General features: G+C 42.9%; 1 long non-coding RNA gene across 1 annotated transcript in view; it reads right to left on the minus strand.

Annotated features, from left to right (window-relative positions):
- LOC107198637 overlaps positions 1-11,458 on the minus strand; it is a 12,190-nt gene continuing 732 nt past the window's right edge. The window contains exons 2-6 of the long non-coding RNA XR_002001264.2: positions 11,046-11,156; positions 1,102-1,219; positions 570-915; positions 317-497; positions 1-69 (exon numbers count right to left, since the gene is read on the minus strand). This is a non-coding gene — a long non-coding RNA (uncharacterized LOC107198637). The remainder of the gene's footprint in view (positions 70-316; positions 498-569; positions 916-1,101; positions 1,220-11,045; positions 11,157-11,458) is intronic.

Consider the following 11,458-nt stretch of genomic DNA (forward strand, 5'->3'; position numbering starts at 1 on the left):
GTTCCAGCTCCTCCAGAGAGGCTTCAAACCTCACCATCTCGGGCAGCAGTTTCTTGAGCAGTTCAATCTCTTGAAAAAGGAAGCATAGAAATTTATCTCTACATTATGAAGAGCAACTCACTGCTGTCACACAGTGTGTTTGTTTAAGGGAACCCTGAGTGAATGGTTATACAGCAAGTGACACCAAAATCTACCAACAAATTTTACAATGCAGCTGCCAAAACCCACAGCATTGCAGCCAGGGATGGGAGCCAGTGGCAATTGCTGCACTCATTGTCAAAAGTTACCAGTCCTCAGGTGACTGCAATCCACGTACCTTCCTCAACAGCATCAGTGGCTACAAAAACTTACTCACATTTAAGCCTCTTCAAGAGGCTGTGGATTTTCTTTACTGCTCCCTGCAGGGAAGGCACGTCTTCTCTGTAACCCCAAATGAAGTCTCTCCTTCTGAGATGAACCCCAAGCTATCGGCCACTTAGAGCTGTGCCCATCTTAACCTATGAGAGAAAGATTTTAAGGCATCTCTTAGGGCTACTGTTTGGGATTTAATTCCTGTGAGGGAAGATTACCTTGGCTTTAATGCTGCTGATGGATGATGTCCCCCAGCTGGTAGGAAGGGGATTTGGGGTGGCCGGGGCACATCTGGCAGCCGTTGTGGATGCTCAGAAGCAGGAGTTGCTGTCTGAGCCCCTCTGCAAACAGCCCATGCCACCATCGCTATGTAATGTCAGCTGTTCCTTGCTTTTGGGCTGTCTGTGGCCTTTGTCCAGGCTGAAGCATCTCCACGTGTCTGTTCAGAGCAGCCCTTTAGCGGCCTCTGTGCCAGCAGTATCCAAGCGCCCCAGCGTCCATCCCGGGATGTGTGATTGGCACGCTGCATGCCAGGGGCAGGACGCTGCAGGCACAGCTCCTCTCCTGCAGATCCCAAGGACAAGAGATGCTGCTTGCCTTACTGGGGCTCCTTCAACCCCACACTGCCAGCTACCCAAGACACAGGCAGGAAACACCGAGGAACATTGCAGGCAACAAGCAGGAGACACTGAGGCCTCTGTGCAGCTCTGGCCTCAGCAGTTGATGTCATTTTGGCCTAAGAACACTCACCTGCAGGAAATGCCCCTCTTCAGGTGGGACCAGCCCTGCCATTCTCCAGAAGAACTCCAAAGAAGAGCTTTGGCCCTGGAGCAAGGGAAGCCTCAGGATTTGTCCTGCTCATTTCTCCCTGGAAAAAAACATTGCATGACCACTTTTACAGGGGTTGGACAAATTCTGGAAAAAGCAGGAAACCAGGGTTATGGGAAGAATTTTTGCTGTCATGTTAGGTGCCAGCCAGTTCTGCCCTAGAGCCATTCCAGCGGCTGGTGTGTATAGCAGATTTAGCAGAAAAGAAGGAGTTGCAATTCCCTTGCTGGTGGCAAGGATTCCCATCCTAGGGAGGTTCAAGCTCACGAGGCAGAGATTAGGTCAGTAACGGCCAGGTTGTGAGTTCAATTCTCACATGGGCCGTTTACTTGAGAGGTTTATTTTAGGATCCCTCTCAAGGTCAGTAGATCCTGTGATCTGGAAATAATTCAGAGAGATTATGTTGGCCAGACATTCATACAAGAACCTAAGGAAGATGAGAGTAGGATATCCATGGATAGTCCAGCCATGAGAGGGCAGTGAGACACAGCTTATGGTGAAAGCCATGCATTCAGAAATTACTTCCAAATTCCCCTGACCTTGCTCCACCATTGAACAAATACATACAAAGGTTTGCTCCTGCTTGTGCTGGGAAGAGAAATTAATCCAAACCCAAGATGCTTTTGCAGCACAGGTGGGAAAGATTCTAAAGATAAACAGCACTGCTCTATGTGCGCCTTGTGATTGCAGTCATAATAGATGTATAATATAGTGCACATGTATCCTATGTGATATGCACTAAATATATCAGATATTTATAATAAATGAAATACAAAAAATACAAAAATACATCATAAAGTTACAAAAGATGTTATTTATTAAAGATTATCAATTCAAGTTTTCCTTGATACTTGTGTTGAATATATAATAATTCCCTGCCAATTACTGAAGGAAAACATCACTCTGGAGTCGGGTAACCACTGCAACACGTACCCAGAGAGGTCGAGGGATCTCCATCCTTGGAGATATTCCAAACTAAAAGGCCCTGGGAGCACAGGGCCCTGCAGAGGTCCTGGCCCAAGTATGTGACTGATCCTTGGTGACTGGGAGCACTGGAGCTACCCAATAAACTCTAATTAATTAGTCTTAAATTGCACGTGCCAAGCAGGTTGCAGAAGTCCATCTGTGCTTCTCTGCTGCATCCCAGGTAGCATGTGACATGAGTTGTCAATGAAAGGAGGAAGGATCTTGATTAAAGATCAAGGATCTGGTGTTAAATCCTCCTTGCCCAGTCCATGCCTGTGCATTCCCCATTAATCATAAATACACTTTGTGCCCCCCTACTCTGTAAGCAAATTATCATGGTGGTTAAATGCAGCTAAGGTGACAATACTTAGAACTTCCCAGGTCTTATCCTCCAAGCCATAGCCAGGTAGGTCTCCAGACAGACTTTGCAAGGCTGAGCACAGGATGAGCTCCCGTGTGAGCTAGACTAACCGTGCAATGAGGTCAGGGTAGGATAATGGGGAAAACTGAGCTCTGCTACTAGGAAATGTCATGTTGATAAATGCAACTGTAACATTTTTTATAAACAAAATAAAACTTCATTTGCTTCACAGTAGCTAATGTGCCGTTAATTCAAACCTCACAGAAGAACTCACTGGACACAGTTAATAGTCAGCAGGGCAGATAGGCCAGGCTTTGAAAGCATTTAATATTCACTGAAGTGCTGCTTGTATCCAATTATAACTCACTACTTGCCATCTTAATAATTTAAATCTGTCCACTCTTTAGAGAGGAAAAAAAATGCACTAATCAAAGACATGAATGCACCTTTTGCTTTTGACAGCATTAAATTAAAACTAAATGGTAGATCTTGAATGAATTACTCTGAAATAATAAAGGCATTAATGAGGTAATTTCATTATAGAGGCTCATCCAAGCCTATGTGAAAACAAGGGAAGTAAATGGAGAGGAAAGCTGCCGAGGAAATTAGGGTTCCTTCCACACTAATTAATGTTTGGAAGCATTTAGTACAGGCACCAAATTAACTGCTCCAAAGAACTCCATTGACAAAAAAAAGACATTGTTGCCCTGCCATGTAATTAGAAGACAGTACAAGCAGAACACTTAATGAGTATAAAGCCAGCCTTTAACTTATTCTGCCCAGCTTCTGAAAACATGCCTTTGTGGAGGCCTAAGTTTAAGGAAGCACTGGGCGTACAATATAGGATTGTTTAGGTCCTTCTGGTCGCTGAGCTGTAAACAGGTAGCCCTGAATGACAGACTCTGAGACTCGTGGGAGGCCTGGCTTCCCAGAAAAAAAAAAAAAAAAAAAAAAAAAAAAAAAAAAAAAAAAGTATTACATGCATCCAGAAGAAAGCAAAAAAAGGTGAATAGACCCGGCCCGGCAGAGCCAGCACAGTGAATGCCCACCGCTGTCTTAAGTGATTACATGATGTTGTGCCACCCCCTCTCATTGAGTTATCTTTACACTGCTTTTGTCTCCCCTAATTGAAGCTGATGAGGTGCTAATTGGTTGCTTTTTTTAAAAAAAGCAGTACTTAAGCACTGGCAAACAGAGTAAGACAGCGTGAGTGGAGTTAATGAGGGCTTAGGAAAAAAAGAAAAAATAAAAAAACCCAAACAAAAAAAAACCCAAAATCCCACACCAAAAAAAAAAAATAAACGACACCAAAACCAACCAACCTCAAAACCCAAGCCTAAATCAAACTAAACCGAAAAAGGAAACGACTGCATGAGGGAAATGGCTGTGAGAGTTTGAGTTTTGGGAAAGAAAGGGACAATTCCAGCACTAACTGAATGCCCACACTTTGGCCAGTGTCCTTGGCATTCTTTTTTTTTTTTTTTTAATTTTTATTTTATTTTATTTAAAGTCTTGTCATCAGAGTGTTAAACCTGTTGTTACTACAGCTGGAGCCACAGGTCCTGCCTTTTTGATACCCAAATGTGTTTCCTAAAAAAGGGTTTGTATAACATTAAATACTCTGTATTTTCCATATATTCTCTAGGTGGGTTAATACCAGCTCCTGGTTTTCAAGACCAATTCCGTAGTTCCCAGCTACTGAGAGTATTCTGAGTGCTAAAGAAGAGTACAAAAAGACCTTCCTATATTGCTGATGTCGCCTGCCAAGACACAGAAAGAATTCTGTGAGCCTTTTGAAGGTGACACTGCAAATCCCTGTGTTAAACACAATCCTCTGCTGTTTCTGAGTTTATTTATATCCAATCTAGGCACACATATGGGCACAGGATGCTTTTTCAGTCTGTTTGTCCAAGTAAGCAACACCTTTAGGGCTCCAGGAAGAGGCTGTCCAGTGACAACGGGTTCAGAGTCTCCGGCACAGGACCAACAGTCAACACTCGACATTCTTCAAAATCCAACATCTAAGTAGTTTCCTATTAGATGAAAAGAGGAAAGTGGAGCTGAAACTCCTCCAGTCAGCTCAAGAAGACAATGAATTTCTCAGTAAGACAATTTCAATTATCTATTTATGTAGATGAGCAATAAAGTGTCAGGGCTCCTCCTTTCCTCACTTCTTTTTCTTTTTTTTTTTTTTTTTTTTTTTTTTTTTTTTTTTTTTTTTTTTTTTTTTTTTTTTTCCAATCAGTTTAACAAACAGTGAGTTCTTTGGGTTTGTGTTTATGCTTGGTAACTTGTAGCTCTATTCACATTCTAAACTGTATTATTTTCACTTTAATGCAAGTTCACTTGATTTTGTTTGGTTGTCATTAAAACTAGGGATTTCTTGCTGGCTGCTAGAAAGAAATTTTCTAGAGAACAAAGTTACAACCAGTCCCTCCAAACGGGTGCCCATTGCCACCCAGCTATAAAACAGCCAAGAAACATGCAAAAGTGGAAACCCTGCTTTTTCCTGCAGAGGCAGAGTAATTCAGTGGTCGCAAAGCTCCTGGAGTGCCAAGCACCAAATCACCTTTGTAATCAGCATTGCACTTGCTAGACCAGAGCATTTTTTGGTTTGTTTCTGGCAGAACCTGAGTGCACTTTCAGGCCATCTTCTCTGTGGCTCCTACCATCAGGGGCCAATAAATCTCATCTTTGATCTCTGAGGGAATTTGGCAGCTATCCCTGCAGGAGAAGTGGCAGATGGCAGCATACCCATCAACTGCTGACATCAATAAAGCTGGAGAAAGCAAGCAGCAGAGGAGAGGCTGCTCTTCCCTGTCCTCCCTCTTGCTGCTTTGTCTCATAGTCTGAAAATGGCTTTTCCTCAATTTTGGTCACTCTGGAAATGTTAGTTCAGTAAGAATTCGTTTGGGGTAATGTTTAACAGGTTTACAAGTTTTGTTTGAAGGCAAAAAGTACAAGGGGTGACAGCAAAGGACTTGGTGTGGGTATGTGCGTGGGTGTGTCTATTTCCTCCTGAGTTCCACAATTTTCTTCATGGTATTTATGAGAGCTCTTCTCAATAAAACTCAATTGAAGGGGATTTCCCCTGACTTGTTCCTTTGGGCACCAACCCACTGAGAACTCCTTCCTACCCACATACAGAAACAGAGAAAAGTGGGAGTGATGTGCTTGCACTGAAAGTGATCTGGATGGTTCTCTGTTCATCAGAAGATTTGCTAGGGATCATGCCCTATATTGCCCTCCCCACTGAGACATTTGGGGCTTTAGATAAACCATAAGAACTTGGAAACTTGGGCAGAGCTGAGGGAAGGGCTATAGTCAGCAGGGAGAGAAATGTGCTGGAGAAAGCAAACAGCAAAAGTAGGGAGGGGAAATAAAACAAGGAAGATAACAAAAGTTTAGCAGAGGCAGGGCTCAGAGTCTGGGTGAGACATCTGACAAGTGACAGGGACTTGTCACAGAACCAGGAGAGAGTCAGCAGTGAGAAATTGGGTGGTTCAAACTGTGCTGAGAATCACATGAGCAGCTCACCCAGAGCCTGCACTCCAAAAGCCAAAGTTCAAAGGCAGGGATGCTCCCATAGTTTTTTTGGCTCACTTCTGGGTCATTCGATTAAAGGGATTCTAAATTTGACAACTCCTAATGTTCAAAGATGTTTAGATGGTTTTAAATCTGTTTAGCTCATGCCTGTTCAAGATAAACATGAATGGCTCAACTGTTCATTTTAATAAAATTGAAATTAAAAAGAGCTATCCAGCATCACAGAAGGACATGTTAGAAGGGGGCCTCTCACTGAAGAGGAAAGTGAGGATGGTGCACCTTCATTCCATCTCATGATTGCCTAACTCTGGCCACTATCGAAACAGTAAATGCCACCATGAGGCTTCTATAAGCCAAATTTGGATTAAGGCATTTGATTTTCCCAAGCATGTTAAGGTCTTTGCAGCTCCTTGGGTGGATTTAGCCCTCCAGTTGATGCATCCTTTTGAAATCTAGCCTCTTTTATGAAGTGGGCTGTGGAAGTCATGATGCCCTTTATCAATTGATGCCCACCCATTATTTGTAAGATTTAGCTTTGATCCATGAATAATTATCAAACTGTGTATCAAAAAATATCAACCAAAAAAACTGTGATGGCATAGTCAAAAATCTTGTGTAGAGAGGCTGTGGCCTTGTTGGCCCTCTTGCCAGGTATTTGGCAGTTGGAAGTAAAGCAAAATATCCCCTGATATCTTGCATAAATTCTCCTTGCCACTGCTCAAACCTTTAACTTATTTAAGGTTACTATTTTTTTCCACCCCCCCCTTTTTTTTCTGGCTACCTGTGACCAAATAAGGTAAACTCCCTTCTGGATGTTTGTTTGTTAGCTTGGTTTGGAGTTTCTTTGGTTGGTGGCTTTTTTGTGCGTTGGTTTGTTTTCGAATATTGTGAGGAGCTTAGGTTTTTCCAGCTCACCTTCAGCACAATCTTACCCTTAACTGAAAGTCCTACAGTTCATGTTTGAGAAAGCAGAACATCTCCATTTTTCTCGTGCAAACAGGTGGCCTAATGTAAAATCACCTGTTTTTATGCCAAGGCTACACAGAAGAAAAACAGACATAAGCTGGCCTCTAAAATTGCCCTGATCCATGTATTTCCAAAAAGCATGGCACAAGCATGTGACTGTGCTCCTAGCACAAGAATGTCCCAGCGGTTAGAGAATCTCTTTTGATTGTCCCAAAAAGCAGAGAATGCCTGTTAGTTTGAAAGAAAGCTTTGAAAAATGCCTGTGCAATTCCTTCCCTCACAGAGCTATGGTCCAAGTGAACTGAGAAAGTGGCAGGTATTTAATGGTCATCTCCACCTTCTGTACTCTCTAATGCTCTTCAAGCACAGTAATCTCATTCCCACCTGTTCCTTACGTCATACAGGACAAAACAATGCAAGAATCTATTTTGAAAATGTTACCGTGTTTTACTAAATCCATCTCTCTTGCTACAGATGAGCTCTTTGGCTATTTTATCCATGTCCATGGTATTTGTGTGTGAGATTTGGGCTGTCAAATCTCCCGTGGGATTAATTCCCAGAGTCTAAAGTCCCAGGAGTGGATTGCATCCTGAGCTCTTGGAAGAGTTGTCTTGCTTTTCAGTGTGCTAAATCCCCCAGGGTGATTCCACAGGCAGCAACCTCCGGGCAGGACTAACCTCGGGAGGGAAAGAACACCCAGCACAGGGTGAGTGTGTCAGCAACGGCAGTTGACGCAAACAGCGACACCTTCACACTGGGAAGTCACGAAATCCATCAGTGCTGACTGAATTTTGGGCTTGTGAAGCGTCATTGTTCCGGACTTCTCCTGACCTCACTTAGCAGAACGGTGCCACCGCCCGTAAGCTTTTTCTTCAGTATTTGCCGTGATAAGTAGCCCTGTAGGCACTTGTTTTCTCCCATCAAATCATTAAATGGGAACGCAGTTGTTAGTTCGCCTTGCCCAGTTCGAATACATTTTGCAGCCAGTAACCATTCCCAGTTCATTAAGTGCCTGACCTCAGCATTAACACCCCCTCTGCTCGGGTTGCCTTGGAAACAAAGCTTCCTGTGCGTAATCCAAGCTTATCTAGCTCTTTATCCTACATGTGACCCTTAATTACTTGCTAAATTAGAATGGTTTTCTGAAAATCACAAGGGGAGGTTAATATGTTCTTCCAGAGCTGGTCAAGCTAAGATGACACTAAATTCACAGGGAATTCAAATTCCATGATCCCTGAAGGCGTCTCTTTCAGAAGGAAGATGAACTTTCCCAATGGGAGGCAGTGTGCCATGATAATGCTCCTGTCACTCACTTTCCTTGCCCTGCTTGTCCAGACCCAGCTTAATCCAGTGTGAACAACGGAGTAAGTAAATATCAGGTTGATTAATTATGGTGCAAGATTCAGTAACCACTTGTCTTCTGTAATTAACATTGTAATTGAAATTCAATAATACACTTCATACACAGATTGCTGGCCTAGGAGGAGGAGCAAGGGAGAATCCTCAAGGCTGTGACAGGGAGATGAAGAACAGAAAAACAGGGCTCAATATACTAATTGTCTTTTTTAAACTGTGGTACATTTTAAGGAATTCTTCTGTCAAAAAAATAGTGTTTCTTAAGGGTGGAATTGATGATCTTATAGATCTTTTTCCATCCTTAATAATTTAATTGTTCTAGAAAGAAAAAACTTACTTCCAGATGTCTTGGAGTAAAGATTAAATGGAGTTGGATTGTTGAAATGTGGCTTAAAATTTCTGAAAATCCACCTTCTCCTCACTGATTTTATAAAAAGACATAATGAGGAAAGGTAATGCTCTCTAAGATGCCCAGTGCTTTTCCTATCCATTTTTTCCAGTGGCAACTCAAGGACAGTGAGTCTTTGGCTTCAGTGATTTGCTTTATAAAGCCGTACTAAGGCATGGTCTCAGGAAAAACCAAAACTAAAATTCTCAGTGACTTCCACACAGCATTTAATTAACTGCACATATATTCAAGCACAGCCAGTGCAAAAATCCCAGTCTGTTCCAGCATTCCCATCTATTGTGACACAGAAAATAATTCTGCCTGTGTGCAAAGGCTTGCTTTCAGGGATTTTTATAAGAATCACGGACTGATCACTGAGATGGGAAGAGACCAGACAGGTCCTCTGGATACAGATACAGCCACTTGCATTTTTGCTCAAAATCCTCAAGTTCAACACAAGATACCGCAAAAGTTTACTAGCATAAGCAGTGGTTCTCCCCACACTTTTTATGAGTTCACTCACTGGAGCCTCATTTGTTTTCCTTTTCTCTCTTCCACTCTTTCCAGTGTGGGCTTGTTAACATGTCCAAATGCTCAGACCTCTGGAGGCTGAATGAGAGATTTATAGTTACTGTGTGTTCACAGGGGTTTTGAATCCCCTGATGAGACCTATGGAAAATATCATGGCATTTTTGTAAGAATAATGATAGAGAAATTATATCAACTACTTGTTGGCAGAATTTGAGACAGTGAAGGTATTTAATTTGTTACGATTGTACAGAATTATGATTATACACATTCCTATCCTGCCAGTGCTCTCAGTCCCTGCCAATCCAACTGTGTTTCAGGCCAGCGGGCCGTTTTCTGTTCTCTTTGCTAAGTCTTCATTTCTCTTTTACTGGGTTTGAATTCAAATGTAATTTTCAGGACAGAATTCAAGGAAGTTCTTACAAATAGGAAACATTTTTTGTTTCCTCTAGTGAACTCCAGTAACAAAACAATTTGAAGAGACTTGAAGAGTCTAAACTGCTAATATCTATAACTTTGGGAATCTCTGGATGTTTTCCTGCATGTCACAGCAGTTTGGAGGGCAGCTTTCCATGGCTGGGACGAAGACTTTTAAAGGAGTTTCCATTTTCAAAGGAGATTTGAAAGACAAATCCTCCATACACAATTGCTAAGACCGTGTCTATGCCCCTAAGCGGCAAAATTTCAGCCTGCTTTCACCTGTGCAGGTGAGTGGATAAGAGGGAATTGTTTAAAGGCTTGTGCTTTTTGGTTTCTAGTGTCCTTCAGCGTGGTTCTGCTATTTTATTGGCATAAATTCTGAGATTACTCCCAAATGTAGGAAGCAGACGGGAGAGGGCTTCATGCTCCTCTCTTTGCATCTCTGATGCACACACCATTTTATCCTCCTGAAGTAATTCCAGAATTTTACCTCAAAAATTACTTTCTAGATCTTTAAAGGACAGAAAAACAACTGAGTTTTCTGTCTCTAGAAAACTATCAAGAAGAGAATCCCAATTCCCTTGACATCTCCCACATATATGCTCTAAAAAAGCAAAATAGGTACATAAACCAGGGATATTTTAGAATATTGTTGGATAGAAGACCCTATACAAAACAAAACATCAAGCACTTCTTTCTCTATAGAAACTGATCAAGAATACTCAATATATTTATATATAGAAATTCTAAAATTTATCTCAGAAACATTTTGCTTACTAAGTCTCATCTGGTTATATATTTGCTTGCTCCTTTGTGTAGCTGAAAAAGAAGTGAGAATGTAAGATTTTGCTTTCACCCACGCTGAAGGAAATGTGGGTCATTTTAGAAAAAGACCTTAATCTCTCCTGAATGCCTCCAAGATCATCCTCTTCTTCAGCCGGCTCTGAACCTAGTTACTGAGTCTCGGATTGCCCATACTCACGGATTAAGAGGAAAAGAAGGGATGTCAAAATCAAATCGGTATGAAAAATGTAGGAGAAAACCCAAGGATGTAAAGAAACTGAAATAAAAAAAACCCACTCCTGATAATTATTTTCTTCTCCAATAAGGCTGTAAGACAGGCTAGTAAATGAAAATGAAGAGAATGAAAAAGGAAGCTCTTAACTGTTGGTTCAGTGCTTGATTTAACTCTGAGATAAACCCTGCCCATGCTCTGTGACGCAGCACACTGACCAACAGCCATGTTTCTCATCTTGGCAGTGGCGGGGGCTCTCCCCGCCTGTCACCCTGTCACCTGTCGGGGCGCGCCTGTCACCTGAGATTTGTTTTGCTCACCTTTGCGTAAGGTTGGCCTCGCATGTTGGGAGAAACAGTGTGGATTTTCCTGCGGGACTTCCGACTACTCTGCAAATGAACTGAAAAGAGCCTGTGGAATTGCGGCCTTCGCTAAAAAAGTAATAATAAGGGGAAAGAACAGATTATTTATCTGACATTTTGTGAACTGTTAGCGGCTCGCAGCTGTCCGAGGCCGCACGAATGCGGCGGAGCCGCACACCACCTCACAGCACGCAGCCCCTCGGAAATTCGCCGAGAGGGACCGGGATCGGGGCCAGACTCCGACCGTGCCAGGTGGCCCGGTCCGGCCCCGCCCTCAGCCCGCTCCCCGCCCTCGGCCCGCTCCCCGCCCTCGGCCCGCTCCCCGCCCTCGGCCCGCTCCCCGCCCTCGGCCCGCTCCCCGCCCTCGGCCC

Source organism: Parus major, unplaced genomic scaffold (assembly GCF_001522545.3).
Source record: "Parus major isolate Abel unplaced genomic scaffold, Parus_major1.1 Scaffold258, whole genome shotgun sequence".
Taxonomy (NCBI): Eukaryota; Metazoa; Chordata; class Aves; order Passeriformes; family Paridae; genus Parus; species Parus major.